The sequence below is a fragment of the Pristiophorus japonicus genome, chromosome 15 (assembly GCF_044704955.1).
Source record: "Pristiophorus japonicus isolate sPriJap1 chromosome 15, sPriJap1.hap1, whole genome shotgun sequence".
NCBI lineage: Eukaryota > Metazoa > Chordata > Chondrichthyes > Pristiophoridae > Pristiophorus > Pristiophorus japonicus.
In genome coordinates, this window is record NC_091991.1 from 85541108 (window position 1) to 85562196 (window position 21089).

Consider the following 21089-nt stretch of genomic DNA (forward strand, 5'->3'; position numbering starts at 1 on the left):
CTGAGATGATGGGGTTATCTTACGAGGAAAGGTTGCACAGGTTGGGCCTGTACTCATTGGAGTTTAGAAGAATGAGAGGTGATCTTAATGAAACATATAAGATTCTGAGGGGGTTGGACAGGGTAGTTGCAGAGAGGATATTTCCCCTTGTGGGGAATCTAGAACTAGGGGGGCATAGTTTCAGAATAAGGGGTCGCCCATTTAAAAACGAGATGAGGAGGAATTTCTTCTCAGAGGGTTTTGAATCTTTGAAATTCTCTGTCCCAGAGAGCTGTGGAGGCTGGGTCATTGAATATATTTAAGGTGGAGATAGACAGATTTTTGAACAATAAGGGAGTAAAGGGTTATGGGGAGCGGGCGGGGAAGTGGAGCTGAGTCCATGATCAGATCAACCATGATCTTATTGAATGGCACAGCAGGCTCGAGGGGCCAAATGGCCTACTCCTGCTATTTCTTATATTTTTATGAAAGGGTTCTTCATTGAGAAAGGAAAATAATTAAGTGGAGAGAGTCTAAATTCCTGCAGTGTCCTGAGTGCATTAAAACTCTCTTTTGATTTAAGAGTGGCCAAATATCAGATCCCATCATAGGTTGTGTTGATTGTGAAGCAACAATCACTTGCACTTATATAATACTTTATAATAGCCCTGGGAGCTTCATGAGACAGGGGAGCGAAACTGAGGCCAAACAGGACTCAGGAGGAGAGTACAGTCGGCGACCAAAAGCAAGTTAGGTTTTGAAGTTTTTGAAAGCTGAGGAAGAAGGGAGATGGATGAGGAAGAGAATTGCAGAGGTATGATGGCTGATGACAGGGGACAAAGCAGGACTCGGTTGAGGTATGAGTGAGGCAATGAGCAGAGGCTGGAGGGAGAACGGGCTGAATCCATAAAAAGAAAAGAACAAGTGAAGAAACTGAGAGGAGAGGAAGACGGGAGGAATGAGCAGACAGAATTTTTCTCCTGTTATTTAATTTTTGCTTTCATTTACTGAAGGAAGAGCAAAGAGGGAGAAGACTAAAAATGTACCCGACTATGAAGAAACGAAGATTTTCACATTGCCTTGAATGAACAATATTTCATGAACCAAATGCAAAACGGTTCAGTGCCCAAAGTCCGATTTAAAAAAAAGTTCCCTCAGTGCTGCAATGAAATGTTGGCCTAGATTTAAGTGCTCATATAGGCACCTTTCCGTTCTATACCTCCCACCCTGTGAAATGGGAATGTTTCTTCTATACATTCCTAAATTACAAGGGAGAACTGAGGTTTGGGAAGGTGTACCAATTCCCGCAGCCTATCAACAACCGCCTGCATTTATATAGAGCCTTTCACATAGTAAAACATCCCAAGGCGCTTTACACGAGTGATTTTCAAACAAAATTTGACGCCGAGCCACATATTGGGACAGGTGACAGGTTTAAAGGAGCTCCTTAAAGGAGGAGAGAGAGGCGGAGAGGTTTACGGAGGGAATTCCAGAGCTTGGGGCCTCGGCAGCTGAAGGCACGGCCACCAATGGTGGAGCGAAGAAAATCAGAGCTGCGCAAGAGGCCAGAATTGGAAGAGGGCAGGGACCTCCGGGGGTGGCAGGGCTGGAGGAGGTTACAGAGATAGGAAGGCCATGGAGGCATTTGAAAACAAGGATGAGATTTTAAAATTATGTCTTTGCTGGACTGGAAGCCAATGTGGGTCAGCGAGCACAGGGATGATGGGTGAACTGGAATTGGTGTGAGTTAGAAGATGGGGAGCAGAGCTTTGGATGACCTCAAGTTTACAGAGGGTGCAAGGTGGGAGGCCGGCCAGGAGAGCGTTGGAGTCATCGAGTCTAGAGGTAACAAAGGCATGAGTGAGGGTTTCAGCAGCAGGTCAGCTGAGGCATGGGTGGAGACGGGCGATGTTACCAAGGTGTAAGTAGGCGGGCTTGGTGACGGAGAGGATACGGGATCAGAGGCTCAGCTCGGGGTCAAATAGGACGCCAAGGTTGCGAACAGTCTGATTCAGTCTCGGACAGTGGCCAAGGTGAGGGATGGAGTTGATGGCCGGGGAATAGAGTTGTGGAGGGAATACAATGGCTTTGGTCTTCCCATATTTAACGGAAGGAAATTTCTGCTCACCCAATACTGGATGTCGGACAAGCAGCTTGACAAATCAGAGGCAGTGTTTGAATCGAGAGAGGTGGTTATGAGGCAGGGCTGGGTGTTGTCAGCATACGTATGGAATGTGACGACCTGCCTTTGGATGGTGTCTCCAAGGGGCAGCACATAGATGAGAAAAAGGAGGGGGTAAAGGGTAGATCCTTGGGGACAGTTCCTTGGTGGGACTCCAGAGATGACAGTGCAGGAGCGGGACGAGAAGCTGCAGGTGGTTCTCTGGCTACGACTGGATGGAAAGAATGGAACCAGTCGAAGGCAGTCCCACCCAGCTGCACAACACGATATAACCAACACAATACCACAATGTCCGGGCTGATTAAGAGGAAGTTCTCATGTTAAGTTTTTCAGAAGACAATGTCTAATTGGTAATAAGGCTTCCGTGCACACACACAAAAATCTCCCTTTTCTGCCAATGTTTTGTCCTCCCTTCCTGAAGCTCTTGTCTCTTTGCTGGCGTCAATGAGAACCAAATGCCCTGTGATATCTCACCCAAGTGGCCACTCTGTGCAAGTGATAAGTGTCACAATGCAGCCCAACCCCACACTCACCCGACATTCACAGACCCAAGTTTTCCAGGAGGGGCAACTAGGTAATAAATCAGGGACTGCAGCTGATCTCCCCCCCCCCCCCCCCCATGACCCCCGACCCAGCACCCCCCCTTCTCTCGAAAGCAGTAGTGCTGAGGCCAATTGTCGTTTCACCCAGGCTGAGATCAGGTAATCAGTACAGATCAGGAATTGAATCTAGGGGCAACATAAGCAACAACCAGGGGGCATAGATTTAAAGTAATTGGTAGGAGGTTTAGAGGGGATTTGAGGGGAAATTTCTTCACCCGGGGATGGTGGGAGTCTGGAACTCACTGCCTGAAAGGGTGGTAGAGGCAGAAACCCTCACCACATTTAAACAGTACTTGGACGTGCACTTGAAGTGTCATAACCTACAGGGCTACGGATCTAGAGCTGGAAAGTGGGATTAGGCTGGATAGCTCTTGGTCGGCCGGCGAGGACACAATGGGCCGAAATGGCCTCCTTCCATAAATTTCTATGACTCTATGAACAAACTGGTTGTATTTATATAGTACCTTTAACATAGTGAGACATTCAAAGGCACTTGACAGGAGCGTTATCAGACAAAATTAAACACACAAAGAGCTATTAAGGCAGGTGACCAAAAGCTTAATCAAAGAGGTATGTTTTAAGGATTGACTTAAAGGGGGAGAGAGAGATGGAGTGGTTTAGTGAGATTTTTAGAGCTTAGGGCCCCAACAGCTGAAGGCATGGCTGCCAATGGTGGAGCGATGGAAATCAGGGATGCACAAGAGGCCAGAATTGGAAGAGTGCAGTGAACTGGAACCAGGCAAGGGCCGTCCCAGCCAGCTGCACAATGGAGGAGTGGGGTTGGAGGAGGATGGTGGAGTCAACCGTGTCAAAGGCTGCAGACAGGTCGAGAAGGATGAGGAAGGGTAGTTCATCATGGTCACAGTCACACTGGATGTCATTTGTGACTTTGACCAGGGCTGTGGCAGGGACAGGAGCCTGATTGGAGGAGTTCAAATGTGGAGTTGCAGGAAAAATGGGCACGGATTTGGGAGGCAGCAACACGTTCAAGGACTTTTCGGGCTGTACGGCTCAGTATTACACAAAGCAGTGCCATCACCACCAGATATCCAAATCAGATCGACAATAGTAAACTGCTTCAAGTCCTACACAAATTGGAGATTTTACAGTAAAGCCTGATTAAGAAAAGTCTACCTGTAATAAACCTTATCTGCACACATAAATTAGCACACAAGTTTTGACTGGTTCACTGATAAACTGTTCCTAATTCCTCAAGTTAGCAGCCTCTGAAGGTACAGGCTACGCTTGGAGAGACAGGGGAAAGTATAGTTTGTCATTAACTACACTTGTTGAAGTGAAGGCTAATTGGAGGAGCTGTATTGTGTTTTACAAAATCACCCCCACCCTCTAAGATTCAGGAGTTGCTGACAAATTTAGGAAACGTGGAAAGTTACCGACAATGAAACAGACCTACCTGTTTCTCCTTGTGACTGTCGTACTGGACCCTGTCGCACAACAATTCTCAGTCTGCAATGTTAAGAAAGACACATTTTATTTCAAGTCTCGACACTTCACCGTTCTCAAGAAGCAGTGCATTTTCCGGTGGCTATGCAGTGGTTCACTGTGTAAGGAAAAGGAAGCATAAAGCTTTGTAGTTGCAAAAGGAAATGTACATGGATGTATGAAAAAATATTATGTTGTGAAGTTTCAGTTCTTTAGCTCAATCATGTAAATTTGTGACGGGTGTCATGAGCTAAGTTTGCAGTGGGTATCTTTTGTCTCCGTGCAGCCAACCCTTAGGTGTGCTTCCAGGTCCAAAGACATCAGGAAGCTTAGACTGCCGCAGGACAAAAGCTTCATGGCAGCTCCCCGGGAATCGTGTGCACACCTGTAAAATAATCTTTATGGTTGCATACCAGCTGCACATTGATGGAATGGAAACTCTTGCAGTTCACACGTATTCCTGGTGGTTCTGGGGATGCCTGGATTGCTACGTATGTGTGTGTAGTCAATTGTAGGTTAAAAAGCTCCACACTTTAGGAAGGAGGTCAAGGCTGAGTAGATTTACTCGAATGGTATGAGGGGTATTGATAGAGTAAATAATGATTAACTCCTTCCATGGGCAGGAGGGTCGGTAACCAGGGGGCAGATGAGAATTATTTTACACAGCGAGTTGTGATCTGGAACGCGCTGCCTGAAAGGGTGGTGGAAGCAGATTGAATAGTAACGTTTGAAAGGGACTTGGGTAAATACTTAGAAAGGGAGAAAATTGCAGGGCAATGCGAAAAGAAGCAGAGATGTGGGACTAATTGGATAGATAGTTCAAAGAGCCGGCACAGGCACGTTGGCCGCCTGTGCTCTATCATTCTATGTTTCTTGGTAACTGCCACCTTTCCAAAATTTGCTGATAGACCGAGGTTATCACTATCTGCAATGGCTGCATATACATAGCGAGTACAGGTACGCACAGAGCAGATAACTACGGGCTCACCGCGGTGGTATCAACACTCGCTCAGCTCTCACCTCGCCAGTCCCTATTTATATTCCACTGGGCATAGCGTCAGAATATAATGCAATACTGTTGTTGCTGAATCTGACAACAGTGGAGCAACGCGTGGTTGTGATTCTAAAGCAGCTGTACGTGCGCAGTTGGTGTAATGTCACGGCTCTATCGAGGACGCCCGCGGTATTGGAGGCAAACCCAGGGAGGTAACGTGGTGTGGCGCATGCTCTCACAATGTTCACTACACTCTCGGACTCAATACAGTGATATACAGGGCTGTAGTAATACCCACCCTCCTGTATGGCTCAGAAACATGGACCATGTACAGTAGACACTTCAAGTCACTGGAGAAATACCACCAACGATGTCTCCGCAAGATCCTACAAATCCCCTGGGAGGACAGACATACCAATGTTAGCGTCCTCAACCAGACCAACATCCCCAGCATTGAAACACTGACGACACTTGATCAGCTCCGCTGGGCAGGCCAGATAGTTCGCATGCCAGACACGAGACTCTCAAAGCAAGCGCTCTACTTGGAACTCCTTCACGGCAAACGAGCCAAAGGTGGACAGCGGAAACGTTTCAAGGACACCCTCAAAGCCTCCCTGATAAAGCGCAACATCCCCACCGGCACCTGGGAGTCCCTGGCCAAAGACCGTCCTAAGTGGAGGAAGTGCATCCGGGAGGGCGCTGAGCACCTCGAGTCTCGTCGCCGAGAACATGCAGAAATCAAGCGCAGGCAGCGGAAAGAGCGTGCGGCAAACCTGTCCCATCCTCCCTTACCCTCAACGACTATCTATCCCACCTGTGACAGGGACTGTGGTTCTCATATTGGGCTGTTCAGTCACCTAAGGACTCATTTTAAGAGTGGAAGCAAGTCTTCCTCGATTCTGAGGGACTGTCTATGATGATACAGGCACAGAGTCAACCACAGTCTGAAGCATTCAGAGTCACTGATGGACTGACGAGTCTGGCACATACAGTGCACAAAGCCCACTCTTACATTGCACTGGCACATTCTTGTGGTTCTCTCCGCACACACAGTCACACCATGTTCAGACTTAAAGGAGCTTGGTGACTTAAGACTAGCTCACAGCATCACTGAAACAGACCTCTCTCAACTTGCCAAATGGTTTTAAGAAACAGGAAACCAGACAGAATAAAAGTAGCACCTTATGAAAGAATGCTCTGTGTGTCTCATTCTAAAGAAGTAAAGAGATAAAGTATTTAAACAGTGCAAGTAAAATATCATTTCACCCAAGTTTTAAAAAGTACAACACATTAATCGTAAATGGAATATCAGGGGGAACAAATTGAGAACTTACAGGTGTTCAAGAGGAACCCGATCCACATGATACAGGTGAGGAGTTGTTGGTCTGAATGGTTTGATAGGAAATATTGAATGTGTGGGCTGAGGGCAGTGAGCGGGAGCTGGAGCTCGCTGGTACTGAATCATTCACGCTACTCCGGAGAGTCAGACAGATGGGTCTGTGACAGTCACTGTACAGCCAGTACACTCTGCTTTCACATCAACAACCACACCTACTCAACCAACAAGCAGCTTACAACCATACACAGTAACCCATCCCTGCACGGTAGGATTCTCAAAGCAAGAAAGAAAGACTTGCATTTATATAGCGCCTATGATTACCTCAGGACATCCCAAAATGCTTTTCAGCCAATAAAGTACTTTTGGAAACGCAGTCACTGTTGTAATGTGGGAAACGCGGCAGCCAATTTACACACACCAAGTTCCCGCAAACAGCAATATGATAATGACCAGATAATCTGTTTTACTGTTGTTGGCCAGGACACCGAGGAGAACTCCCCTGCTCTTCTTCAAAATAGTGCCATGGGATCTTTTACGGCCACCTGAGAGAGCAGACAGGGCTTCGGTTTAACGTCTCATCTGAAAGATGGCACCTCTGACAGTGCAGCATTCCCTCAGCACTGCACTGGAGTGTCAGCCTAGATTTATGTGCTCAAGACCAAACATATAAACATCACATAATCTCTGACAGAAGGCTAAATTTATTATATATAAACTTTTTTTTAAAAAATCTAGCGAAAGTGGAATTGCAGGAATTGTTGGATGGAGTCTTTGATCTCCTCTAATCAAATGATTGCAAAAATGGGGAGAAAAAGGGCATCTCCTCATCGGGTAAGTGAGTGAACTCTCGCTCTCCACCAACCACACAATGGGGGTCATTTTCACTTCCGACAGTGTAAAGCGGGCGATTTTGATGAAGCCGCCTGTTACACATCTCTATGTTTTCATTTCCCTTGATTTCCATGGGATTGAAAGTCAGGAGAGATCTACAATAGGCGGCTGATCCAGTATTGCCCACTTTACGCGATTGGCCAAAGTTAAATTGGCCCCTAGCAGATGTGATAGCAAAAAACAACTGACTGATGCTGGAAATCTGAAGCAACAGGAAACGCTGGAAACAGTCAGCAGGTCAGGCAGCCTCTGTGGAGAGAGACACAGAGATAACGTCTCGGGTCAAAACTCTGATGAAGGAAACAAGAACCTTTTTCCATTTTCTCAGAGGCTGTGTGACCTGCCCCGTGTTACCCCGGGAAGCTGGCAAGCTCGCACACTAGTTCTGCTGCGGAGGACTCGGATGATGGCTTCGATGGGCCAGGCTACAGAAGGCTGATGGGTGAACACGCCCTTATGATTTGTGCACTGGGAACCCTGCCTGTGTGCAATGTCAAGGAACATGGAGGAGTGCGGCACCAACTTGGGACAGCCTTTTTATGCAAAGCTTCGAGTCCATTCTTTCCAATATGTAATGGTAGCATAGTGGTCAGAGGCCTGGGCTAATGATACGGAATATTGGGTTCAAATCCCACCACGGCAGCTGGGGAATTTAAATTCAGTTCATTAAATAAATCTGGAATTTAAAAAAGCTAGTATGGTGATTCATAAGAACATAAGAAAGAGGAGCAGGAGTAGGCCATAAGGCCCCTCGAGCCTGCTCCGCCATTTAATACGATCACGGCTGATCTGATCACGGACTCAGCTCCACTTCCCTGCCCGCTCCCCATAACCCCTTATCCCCTTATCGTTTAAGAAACTGTCTATTTCTGTCTTAAATTTATTTAATGTCCCAGCTTCCACAGCTCTCTGAGGCAGCGAATTCCACAGATTCACAACCCTCTGAGAGAAGAAATTTCTCCTCATCTGTTTTAAATGGGTGGTCCTTTATTCTAAGATCATACCCTCTAGTTCCAGTCTCCGCCATCAGTGGAAACATCCTCCTTGTCAAGCCCCCTCATAATCTTATACGTTTCATAGAAACATAGAAAATAGGTGCAGGAGTAGGCCATTCAGCCCTTCGAGCCTGCACCGCCATTCAATAAGATCATGGCTGATCATTCACCTCAGTACCCCTTCCCTGCTTTCTCTCCATACCCCTTAATCCCTTTAGCTGTAAGGGCCATATCTAACTCCCTCTTGAATATATCTAACAAACTGGCATCGATAACTCTCTGCGGTAGAGAATTCCACAGGTTAACAACTCTCTTGAGTGAAGAAGTTTCTCCTCATCTTGGTACTAAATGGCTTACCCCTTATCCTTAGACTGTGACCCCTGGTTCTGGACTTCCCCAACATCGGGAACATTCTTCCTGCATCTAACCTATTTAGTCCTGTCAGAATTTTATATGTCTCTATGAGATCCCCTCTCATTCTTCAAAACTCCAGTGAATACAGGCCCAGTCGATCCAGTCTCTCCTCATATGTCAGTCCAGCCATCCCGGGAATCAGTCTGGTGAACTCCCTCAATAGCAAGAGTGTTCTTCCTCAGATTAGGAGACCAAAACTGAACACAATATTCCAGGTGAGGCCTCACCAAGGCCCTGTACAACTGCATTAAGACCTCCCTGCTCCTATACTCAAATCCACTAGCTATGAAGGCCAACATGCCATTTGCCTTCTTCACCACCTGCTGTACCTACATGCCAACTTTCAATGACTGATGTACCATGACACCCAGGTCCTGTTCCACCTCCCCTTTTCCTAATCTGCCGCCATTCAGATAATATTCTGCCTTCATATTTTTGCCACCAAAATGGATAACCTCACGTTTATCCACATTATACTGCATCTGCCATGCATTTGTCCACTCACCTAACCTGTCCAAGTCACCCTGCAGCCTCTTAGTATTCTCCTCACAGCTCACACCGCCACCCAGCTTAGTGTCATCTGCAAACTTGGAGATATTACACTCAATTCCTTCATCTAAATGATGTATATTGTAAATAGCTGGGATCCCAGCACTGAGCCCTGCAGCACCCCACTAGTCACTGCCTGCCATCCTGAGAAGGACCCAGTTATCCCAACTCTCTGCTTCCTGTCTGCCAACCAGTTCTCTATCGATGTCAATACATTACCCCCAATACCATGTGCTTTAATTTTGCACACCAATCTTTTGTGTGGAACCTTGTCAAAAGCCTTTTGAAAGTCCAAATACACCAAATCCACTGGTTCTCCCTTGTCCACGCTACTAGTTACATCCTCAAAAAATTCTAGAAGATTTGTCAAGCATGATTTCCCTTTCATAAATCCATGCTGACTTAGACCGATCCTGTCACTGCTTTCCAAATGCGCTGCTATTTCATCTTTAATAATTGATTCCAACATTTTCCCACTACTGAAATCAGGCTAACCGGTCTATAATTCCCTGTTTTCTCTCTCCCTCCTTTTTTAAAAATGGTGTTACATTAGCTACCTTCCAGTCCATAGGAACTGATCCAGAATCGATAGACTGTTGGAAAATGATCACCAATGCATCCACTATTTCTAGGGCCACTTCCTTAAGTACTCTGGGGTGCAGACTATTAGGCCCTGGGGATTTATCGGCCTTCAATCCCATCAATTTCCCGAACACAATTTCCTGACTAATAAGGATTTCCTTCAGTTCCTCCTTCTCGCTAGACCCTCGGTCCCCTAGTATTTCTGGAAGGTTATTTGTGTCTTCCTTAGTGAAGACAGAACCAAAGTATTTGTTCAATTGTTCTGCCATTTCTTTGTTCCCCATTATAAATTCACCTGATTCTGACTGCAAGGGACCTACGTTTGTCTTCGTTAATCTTTTTCACTTCACATATCTATAGGAGCTTGCAACCAGCAAGCTTCCTCTCATACTCTATTTCCCCCCTCCTAATTAAACTCTTTGACCTCCTCTGCTGAATTTTAAATTTCTCCTAGTTCTCAGCTTTGCTGCTTTTTCTGGCCAATTTATATGCCTCTTCCTTGGATTTAACACTATCCCTAAGTTCCCTTGTTAGCCCCGGTTGAGCCACCTTCCCCGTTTTATTTTTACTCCAGACAGCGATGTACAATTGTTGAAGTTCATCCATGTGATCTTTAAATGTTTGCCATTGCCTATCCACCGTCAACCCTTTCAGTATCATTTGCCAGTCTATTTTAGCCAATTCACGTCTCATACCATCGAAGTTACCTTTCCTTAAGTTCAGGATCCTAGTCTCTGAATTAACTGTGTTACTCTCCATCTTAATAAAGAATTCTACCATATTATGGTCACTCTTCCCCAAGGGGTCTCACACAACAAGATTGATAATTAGTCCTTTCTCATTACACATCACCCAGTCTAGGATGGCCAGCCCTCTAGTTAGTTCCTTGACATATTGGTCTAGAAAACCATTCCTAAAATCCTCCTCCACCGTATTGCTACCAGTTTGATTAGCCCAATCTATATGTAGATTAAAGTCGCCCATGATAACTGCTGTACTTTGATTGCACGCATCCCTAATTTCTTGTTTGATACTGTCCCTAACCTCACTACTACTGTTTGGTGATCTGTACACAACTCCCGCTAACGTTTTCTGCCCTTTGGTATTCCGCAGCTCCACCCATACCGATTCCACATCATCCAAGCTATAATGTCCTTCCTTATTATTGCGTTAATTTCCTCTTTAAACAGCAACGCTGCCCTACCTTCTATAAGATCACCTCTCATTCTTCTGAATTCCAATGAGTAGAGGCTCAACCTACTCAACCTTTCCTCATAAGTCAACCCACTCAACCCCAGTATCAACCTAGTGAACCTTCTCTGAACTGCCTCCGAAGCAAGTATATCCTTTCGTAAATATGGAAACTAAAACTGCACGCAGTATTTTAGGTGTGGCCTCACTAATACCCTGTATAGCTGTAACAAGAGGGCGAGACAGTGTTACACAAGAACAAAAAAAATAGGAGCAGGAGTAGGCCATTTGGCCCCTCGAGCCTGCTCCTCCATTCAATAATGTTACGTATAGAAGAACTCCACAAGGCTGAGTACTGTGAGCTAAACTTAGTGTGACCTTTATTACAACTCCAGAGTGCCTAAACAACATGGCAGCCAACCTTTTATACTGGCACTGCATGTGTGTGCAGGTGACCATTAGGTCTCCAACAGTCGCGCCCTCTGGTGGCAAGTATTACATAGTTACATATGTAACAAATAAGATCATGGCTGGTCTGATCTTGGCCTCAACTCCACTTCCCATAACCCTTGACTCCTTTATCATCCTTATCCCTCCCTTATCCCTTACGTGAGTCAGATCTGGCAGTAGATTATTAAGCAGTCATGTGTCAGGCGTAATGTCGGAATTAATTCCCCGATTTCACATTCCCAGCAGGGATGCATGCTCAGAGGGACAGGGCAACGACATGTGCAGCCTGCCCCGAGTTCCCAGAGAGTACAGAGTTAGCTGTATTATACCGAGGTTCCAATTGCCTGTTGCAGTGGTTCAGGTGAAGAGGAGCAGTGATCTCCTGATGAAAATTCTCCCACTACTACCAAAAACTGAGCACAGTGCTGCTTGTGGGATCTTTTTGTGCACACAATGGCTGCTAGATTGGCTTGCCTCACAAGAGTAACTGCATGACAAAGAAGGAAGTAGTTTGAGGTGTTGATGTTAAGCGCTATACAAGCAAAGTAGTATTTTTATGATTTATATATGTTCTTCTGACACTTTTTTTTTACAAATGCCTTTTCCAACTGACAGACTGCCTGGCCACTCTCATTTAGCAACTGAAATTACTCTGTAAAGTAATGGGGGGGGGGGGCAGTGTGTGTGTGTTGTGTAAACGCCAGTGCGTAAACAGCCATTACTGTAGCTGCGGAAACCAACACTGACATTAACGAGGAGATAAATGATCAAAATCTCCTCACTCAGGTGACTTGTTAACACATTCAAGGTCACACAGCGACTATCACTGGTCATTGTACAATCAAACAAAATTCCTTTACCCCCCACGGTTTTTATGCTATGCAGCTGAAAGAGGATGATATTTACACGTTGAAATGTCTCGAAGCCCCCTTACATTACGATAACTTGCTTTGAAATGCAGCAACCATTGTTATGTAGGCTGCCATTTAATGCAAAGCATGATCCCACTAGCAGGAATGAGATGGACAACCGATCAATCTGTCTGGACAGGAGCTGGTTGAGGGAGGTATGTTATCCAGGAGGTCAAGAGGACTTTGTGGTCTTTAGCAAATGGTGCAATTGGATCTGTAACAGGCAGACTGGACATAGGCTTCCGGTCTCATCAAAAAGGTGGCACCTCCAGCACTGCAGTATGGCATCACCATCATCATCATAGGCAGTCTCTCGAAGCGAGGATGACTTGCTTCCATGCCAAAAAAGGATGAGTTCACAGGTGTTTCAATGAAGGACCTAATATTCCAGGTCCCGAACTGCATGTTGAAGGGTGGAAGATGCCTGTGCGTGGATTTTTTTTAACGTGTGGTGGCCGTTGCACACCAGCCACCACACGGGTTTGACAGAGCTAGGTCTTGGTCCAGTGGCAAGGATTATCCAAGACGACTGGAGACCTGCTCTGCTGCACGGACCTAGTGCACACACATATCGCAGTGTGGGCTGGCCCGTGCTGCCCCTGGGCTCGTGGCCAAGAACTCACGCCTCTCCTGGGCCCTGATTACGTCCCTCTACATTCTCTCGCCGCTCCTGCTGTATTTGCCCACGCTCCAATCACAACCTGGTCGTTGATGATGTCACTCTTCGCCGCTGTTGCCCTCCTGCACAAGCTCGCGCTGCTCCCTGAAGTGGTACATCTCCAAGCTGTCCAGGGGCCGCTTGCCGCTCCTTTTATGGCCCCAACCTGCCGCTGGTGTTCTCACGCAGGTCTGTGTTGTACAGAAACCTAGATTGGAAGGTAAGCGAACTTTTTGGTTTGATGAGGGACAAAAAATCGAGTTAATTTTCCCGTAGCTTTTTGGAGTGCAGAGCTTATCACAGTGAGGCCAGCTATCCTAGAATATAACTCATGAACAAAAAGCCTCTGTGGAAAATGGATCAATGTTCAGTTCAGCAGCGCACGACTCTGATCAATGGGCAGAAGATTCTTCAAGAGCAGCTCACATTCTTACCGATCAATAGCCAAGCATAAAAATCCTGTGCTGCAGTCACACCACACCCTTGGCATTGTGCAGAGAACTGGTCACCGCAAAATAACAGGCCACCCAGGGACATGAGAACAGTAAAAAGGCTAGTCCCTGCTGTGGGAGGATGAGCTGTAAAGAACGGCGAGAAAAGCTGTTGCGGTGTAGGAAACCCACCAGCCAATTTGCAGACAACAAGTTCCCACAAACAGCAACAAAATAAATGACCACATAAATAACCCAACTTCCTTTTCTGGCGCCCATGTTAGCCAACATTGTTAACAGTACTCTCTCCTCAGGTACTGTCCCCCCTCCCTCAAATCATCACCCCTCTCCTCAAAATACCAACCCTTGACCACACCATCATTGCAAACTACTGCCCCATCTCCAACCTCCCTTTCCTCTCCAAAGTCCTTGAACGTGTTGTCGCCTCCCAAATCCGTGCCCATCTTTCCCGGAAATCCATGTTTGAATCCCTCCAATTTGGTTTCCGTGCTTGCCACAGTACCAAAACGGCTCTCATCAAAGTCACAAGTGGGGCTGAACTAGTGTCCTCTAAAGGTTTAGAAAACTTCCAGGTTCTCGCACTCTGCGAGCCAGACGTTCGGCTTCATTGTCGGCGATTTTCTCAGCGTTGCAGCTGCTTTTTTTGCCCAGCGAGAGTTTGCACGTAAGTATTTGCCTTGGTGTATCGCCCACATCAGAAGACGCCCGCCGGGACTGGACTGCCCATGTGCAACACTGAGAATAACCACCAGGGCAAAAGTTTGGGTTCATCCGCCGGCGGCCAGATCGCCGAGCGACCCGCCCTGTAAAAGCTGCTTAAACAGGGCGGTAAGGGGGGACCCTTACCCTTCAAAGAAAGGTAAGTGAAAGGTTCTTTAATTATTTTTTTTTTAAAAGCGCACGCAAAGCATTCCCAAGACAGTTTTATGCCTAATCGCCAAAACTGTCTTGGGAATGCTTTGTGTGTGTTTTTTTTTAAATAATTTTTTCTTTACATTTTCCCCCCTCTGCAGTCCCAACCGCAGCCTCGGCCTAAATTTTTGTACTTACCATCTATTCCGGTAACGACCGCCCATTTGGTTGACTTTCCTCTTACCGGCCGAGATACCGCCGAGAATGCGTGTGCAATGCCGACTTTGTTCGCTGGGCGATCAGTTCCACACACCTTTAACTTCAAAATGGAAATTCTCACCTGTTTTTTTCGCCGAGCATTAGCGATCATTCTCAGCGGGCAATCGGGCGTTGAGGACCTTTATGGAAAGTCTGGCCCCATGCCTCTATTTATAAAGCCCAGGATACAATATGCTTTGTGCATAAATTCGCAGGGCAGGTCATATGAACAGGCATAGCAGCGTACGCCCCACAACATGCACGCCATTTTAGGGCACAATCGAATATCTAGGCCTATCTTCTTAACGATGTAAGTTGAGGGATAAATATTAGGCCAGGATACCTGGGAGAGTTCCCCTACTCTTCCTCGAATAGTGCCGTGGAATCTTTTGCGTCCATCCGAGAGAAAGGACGAGGCCTCGGTTTAATGACTCCTATGAAAGACGGCACCTCTGGCAATGCAGCATTCCCTCAGTACTGTATTGAAGTGTCAGCTTGGATTATGTGCTTAGGTCTCCGGAGTGGGGCTTGAACCCACAACCTTCTGACACAGAGGGAAGAGTGCGATCCACTGAGCCATGTTTGACAGATGTTGCCCAACAGCTGGAACAGGATGCCAGGAAGGGGAGTTAATTCCAGAACACAGCACTCATTTTACAAATTTGTTCACGGGATGTGGACGTCGCTGGCAAGGTCAGCTTTTATTGCCCATCCCCAATTACCCTTGAGAAGTTGGTGGTGAGCCGTCTTCTTGAGCCGCTGCAATCCATGTGGTGAAGGTACTCCCACATAGAAACATAGAAAATAGGTGCAGGAGTAGGCCATTCGGCTCTTCGAGCCGGCGCCGTCATTCAATAAGATCATGGCTGATCATTCCTTCAGTTCCCCTTTCCTGCTTTCTCTCCATACCCCTTGATCCCCTTAACCGTAAGAGCCATATCTAACTCCCTCTTGAATATATCTAGTGAACTGGCATCAAAAACTCTCTGCGGCAGGGAATTCCACAGGTTAACAACACTCTGAGTGAAGAAGTTTCTCCTCATCTCAGTCCTAAATGGCCTACCACTTATCCTAAGACTATGTCCCCTGGTTCTGGACTTCCCCAACATCGGGAACATTCTTCACGCATCTAACCTATCCAGTCCCATCAGAATCTTATATGTTTCTATGAGATCCCCTCTCATCCTTCTAAACTCCAGTGAATAAAGGCCCAGTTGATCCAGTCTCTCCTCATATGACAGCCCAGCCATCCCTGGAATCAGCTTGAACCTTTGCTGCACTCCCTCAATAGCAAGAACGTCCTTCCTCAGACTAGGAGACCAAAACTGAACACAATATTCCAGGTGAGGCCTCACTAAGGCCCTGTACAACTGCAGCAAGACCTCCCTGCTTCTATATTCAAATCCCCTAGCTATGAAGGCCAACATACCATTTGTCTTCTTTACCACCTGCTGTGCCAACTTTCAGTGACTGATGAACCATGACACCCAAGTCTCGTTGTACCTCCCCTTTTCCTAGTCTGCCGCCATTCAGATAATATTCTGCCTTCGTGTTTTTGCCCCCAAAATGGATAACCTCACATTTATCCACATTATACTGCATCTGCCATGCATTTGCCCACTCACCTAACCTGTCCAAGTCACCCTGCAGCCTCTTAGCGTCCTCCTCACAGCTCACACCGCCACCCAGTTTAGTGTCATCTGCAAATTTGGAGATATTACACTCTATTCCTTCATCCAAATCACAGTGCTGTTCGGGAGGGAGTTCCAGGATTTTGACCCAGCGACGATGAAGGAATGGCGATATATTTCCAAGTCAGGATGGTGTATAACTTGAAGGGGAACTTGGAGGTGGTGGTGTTCCCATGTACCTGCTGCCCTTGTCCTTCTAGGTGCTAGAGGTCACGGGTTTTGGAGATGCTGCCAAAGAAGCCTTGGCGAGTTGCAACAGTGCATCTTGTAGATGGTACACACTGCAGCCACAATGTGCCGGTGGTGGATGGGGAGCCAATCAAACGGCCTGTTTTGTCCTGGATGGTGTCAAGCTTCTTAAGAGTTGTTGGAGCAGCACTCATCCAGGCAAGTGGAGAGTATTCCATCACACTCCTGTCTTGTGCCTTGTAGATGGTGGTAAGGCTTTGGGGAGTCAGGAGGTGAGACACTTGTCACAGAATACCCAGCCTCTGACCTGCTCTTGTTGCCACAGTATTTATGTGGCTGGTCAGAAGAATGAGAGGGGACCTCATAGAAACATTTAAAATTCTGACGGGGTTGGACAGGTTAGATGCAGGAAGAATGTTCCCAATGTTGGGGAAGTCCAGAACCAGAGGTCACAGTCTAAGGATAAGGGGTAAGCCATTTAGGACCGAGATGCGGAGGAACTTCTTCACCCAGAGAGTGGTGAACCTGTGGAATTCTCTACCACAGAAAGTTGTTGAGGCCAATTCACTAAATATATTCAAAAAGGAGTTAGATGAGGTCCTTACTACTAGGGGGATCAAGGGGTATGGCGAGAAAGCAGGAATGGGGTACTGAAGTTGAATATTCAGCCATGAACTCATTGAATGGCTGTGCAGGCTAGAAGGGCCGAATGGCCTACTCCTGCACCTATTTTCTATGTTTCTATGTTTCTATGTTAAGTTTCTAGTCAATGGTGACCCCCAGGATGTTGATGGTGGGGGATTCGGCGATGGTAATGTCATTGAATGTCAAGAGGCGGTGGTTAGACTCTCGCTTGTTGGAGATGGTCATTGCCTGGCACTTGTGTGGAGCAAATGGAACTGAACACTGTGCAATCATCAGCAAACAGCCAACTTCTGACCTTATGATGGAGGGAAGGTCATTGATGAAGCAGCTGAAGGTGGTTGGGCCTAGGACACTGCCCTGAGGAACTCCTGCAGCGATGTCCTGGGACTGTGATGATTGACTTCCAACCACTGCAACCATCTTCCTTTGTGCTGGGTATGACTCCAGCCAGTGGAGAATTTCCCCCCTGATTCCCATTGACATCAGCTTTACTAGGGCTCCATGTAGCCACACTCTGTCAAATGCTGCCTTTATGTCGAGGGCAGTCACTCTCACCTCACCTCAGCTCTGGAATTCAGCTCTTTTATCTGTGTTTGGACTAAGGCTGTAATGAGCTCTGGAGCCGAGTGGTCCTGGTGGAACCCAAGCTGGGCATCAGTGAGCAGGTTATTGTTGAGTAAGAGCCGCTTGATAGCACTGTCGACGACACCTTCCATCACTTTGCTGATGATTGGGAGTAGACTGATGGGGTGGTAATTGGCTGGATTGGATTTGTCCTGCTTTTTGTGGACAGGACATACCTGGACAGTTGTCTGGTAGATGCCAGTGTTATAGCTGTACTGGAAGAGCTTGGCTAGAGGCATGGGTAGTTCTGCAGCACATGCCTTCAGTACGACAGCCGGGATGTTGTCGGGGCCCATCGCTTTTGCTGTATCCAGTGCGCTCAGCTGTTTCTTGATATCACGTGGAGTGAATCGAATTGGCTGAAGACTGGCTTCTGTGATGGTGGGAACCTCAGGAGGATGCCAATATGGATCATCCACTCAGCACTGCTGGCTGAAGACGATTGCAAATGCTTCAGCATTGTCTTTTGCACTTACGTGCTGGGCTCCGCCATCATTGAGCATGGGGATATTCATGGACCCTCCTCCTCTCGTTAGTTGTTTAATTGTCCACCACCATTCATGACTGGATGTGGCAAGACTGCAGAGCTTTGATCTGATTCATTGATTGTGGGATAGCTTAGCTCTGTCTACAGCATGCTGCTTCCACTGTTTAGCATGCATATAGTCCTGTGTTGCAGCTTCCCCAGGTTGGCCATCCTAGACTGGGTGTTGTGTAATGAGAGAGGATTAATTAGCAATCTTGTTGTGCGAGGCCCCTTGGGGAAGAGTGACCATAATATGGTAGAATTCTTCATTAAGCTGGAGAGTGACACAGTTAATACAGAGACTAGAGTCCTGAACTTAAGGAAAAGTAACTTTGACGGTATGAGATGTGAATTGGCTAGGATAGATTGGCGAACGATACTTAAAGGGTTGACAGTGGATAGGTAATGGCAGACATTTAAAGATCACGTGGATGAACTTCAACAATTGTACATCGCTGTCTGGAGTAAAAATAAAACAGGGAAGGTGGCTCAACCGTGGCTTACAAGGGAAATTAGGGATAGTGTTAAATCCAAGAAAAAGAGGCATATAAATTGGCCAAAAAAGCAGCAAATTTGAGGACTGGGAGAAATTTAGAATTCAGCAGAGGAGGACAAAGGGTTTAATTAGGAGGGGGGAAATAGAGTATGAGAGTAAGCTTGCAGGAAACATAAAAACTGGCTGCAAAAGCTTCTACAGATACGTGAAGAGAAAAAGATTAGTGAAGACAAATGTAGGTCCCTTGCAGTCAGAATCAGGTAACGTGATAATGGGGAACAAAGAAATGGCAGACCAATTGAACAAATACTTTGGTTCTGTCTTCACTCAGGAAGACACAAATAACCTTCCGGAAATACTAGGGGAACGAGGGTTTAGCGAGAAGGAGGAACTAAAGGAAATCCTTATTAGTCAGCAAATTGTGTTAGGGAAATTGATGGGATTGAAGGCCGATAAATCCACAGGGCCTGATAATCTGCATCCCAGAGTACTTAAGGAAGTGGCCCTAGAAATAGTGGCTACATTGGTGATCATTTTCCAACATTGTATAGACTCTGGATCAGTTCCTATGGACTGGAGAGTAGCTAATGTAACCCCACTTTTTAAAAAAGGAGGGAGAGAGAAAACACGGAATTATGGACCGGTCAGCCTGACATCGGTGGTGGAGAAAATGTTGGAATCAATTATTAAAGATGTAATAGCAGCACATTTGGAAAGCAGTGACAGGATCGGTTCAAGTCAGCATGGATTTATGAAAGGAAAATCATGCTCAACAAATCTTCTAGAATTTTTTGAGGATGTAACTAGTAGAATGGACAAGGGGGAGCCAGTAGATGTAGTGTATTTAGACTTTCAAAAGGCTTTTGACAAGGTCCCACATAAGAGATTAGTGTGCAAAATTAAAGCACATGGTATTGGGGGTAATGTACTGACGTGGATAGAGAACTAGTTGGCAGACAGTAGGAATAAACGGGTCCTTTTCAGAATGGCAGGCAGTGACTAGTGGGGTACCGCAAGGTTCAGTTCTGGGAGCCCAGCTATTTACAGTATACATTAATGATTTAGATGAAGGAATTGAATGTAATATCTCCAAGTTTGCAGATGACACTAAGCTGGGTGGCAGTGAGAGCTGTGAGGGGGACGCTAGGAGGCTGCAGGGTGACTTGGATAGGTTAGGTGAGTGGGCAAATGCATGGCAGATGCAGTATAATGTGGATAAATGTGAGGTTATCCACATTGGTGGTAAAAACAGGAGGGCTGATTATTATCTGAATGGTGACAAATTAGTAAAGGGGGAGGTGCAACGAGACCTGGGCGGTACATCAGTCATTGAAAGTTGGCATGCAGGTACAGCAGGTGGTGAAGAAGGCAAATGGCATGTTGGCCTTCATAGCGAGAGGATTCGAGTATAGGAGCAGGGAGGTCTTAATGCAGTTGTACAGGGCCTTGGTAAGGCCACACCTTGAATATTGTGTACAGTTTTGGTCTCCTAATCTGAGAAAGGGCATTCTTGCTATTGAGAGTGCAGCGAAGGTTCACCAGACTGATTCTCGGGATGACAGGACTGACCTATGAAGAAAGACTGGATCGACTAGGCTTGTATTCAATGGAATTTGGAAGAATGAGAGGGGATCTCATAGTAACATATAAAATTCTGATGGGATTGGACAGGTTAGATGCAGGAAGAATGTTCCCGATGTTGGGGAAGTCCAGAACCAGGGGTCACAGTCTAAGGATAAGGGGTAATCCATTTAGGACCGAGATGAGGAGAAACTTCTTCACTCAGAGTTGCGAACCTGTGGAATTCTTTACCACAGAAAGTTGTTGGGGCCAGTTCATTAGATATATTCAAAAGAGAGTTAGATGTGGCCCTCATGGCTAAAGGGATCAAGTGGTATGGAGAGAAAGCAGGAATGGGGTACTGAAATGCATGATCAGCCATGATCATATTGAATGGTGGTGCAGGCTCGAAGGGCCGAATGGCCCACTCCTGCACCTATTTTCTATGTCTCTATGTATCTCATTTTTAGGTCCTCCTGGACTCCTGTGCTGCTCCTGGCATGCTTTTCTGCAACTCATCATTGAACCAGAGTTGGTCCCCTGGCTTGATAATGGTAGAGTGACAGATATGCTGGACCATGAGGTTACTGATTGTGGTGGAGTACAATTCTGCTGC

At 46.4% G+C, this 21089-nt stretch overlaps 2 protein-coding genes across 3 annotated transcripts in view; one reads left to right on the forward strand and one right to left on the reverse strand.

Moving 5' to 3' along the window:
• The window catches only part of LOC139280888 (V-type proton ATPase 116 kDa subunit a 4-like), a 135017-nt gene extending 128320 nt beyond the window's left edge, over positions 1–6697 (reverse strand). For both annotated transcript variants that reach the window (XM_070900678.1, XM_070900674.1), the window contains exons 1-2: positions 6535–6697; positions 4178–4230 (exon numbers count right to left, since the gene is read on the reverse strand). The gene's annotated coding sequence lies outside the window, so the exon portion shown is untranslated. The remainder of the gene's footprint in view (positions 1–4177; positions 4231–6534) is intronic.
• LOC139280890 (transmembrane protein 213-like) overlaps positions 1–21089 on the forward strand; it is a 73517-nt gene that overhangs the window by 17435 nt on the left and 34993 nt on the right. The gene's annotated exons all lie outside the window — the stretch shown is intronic.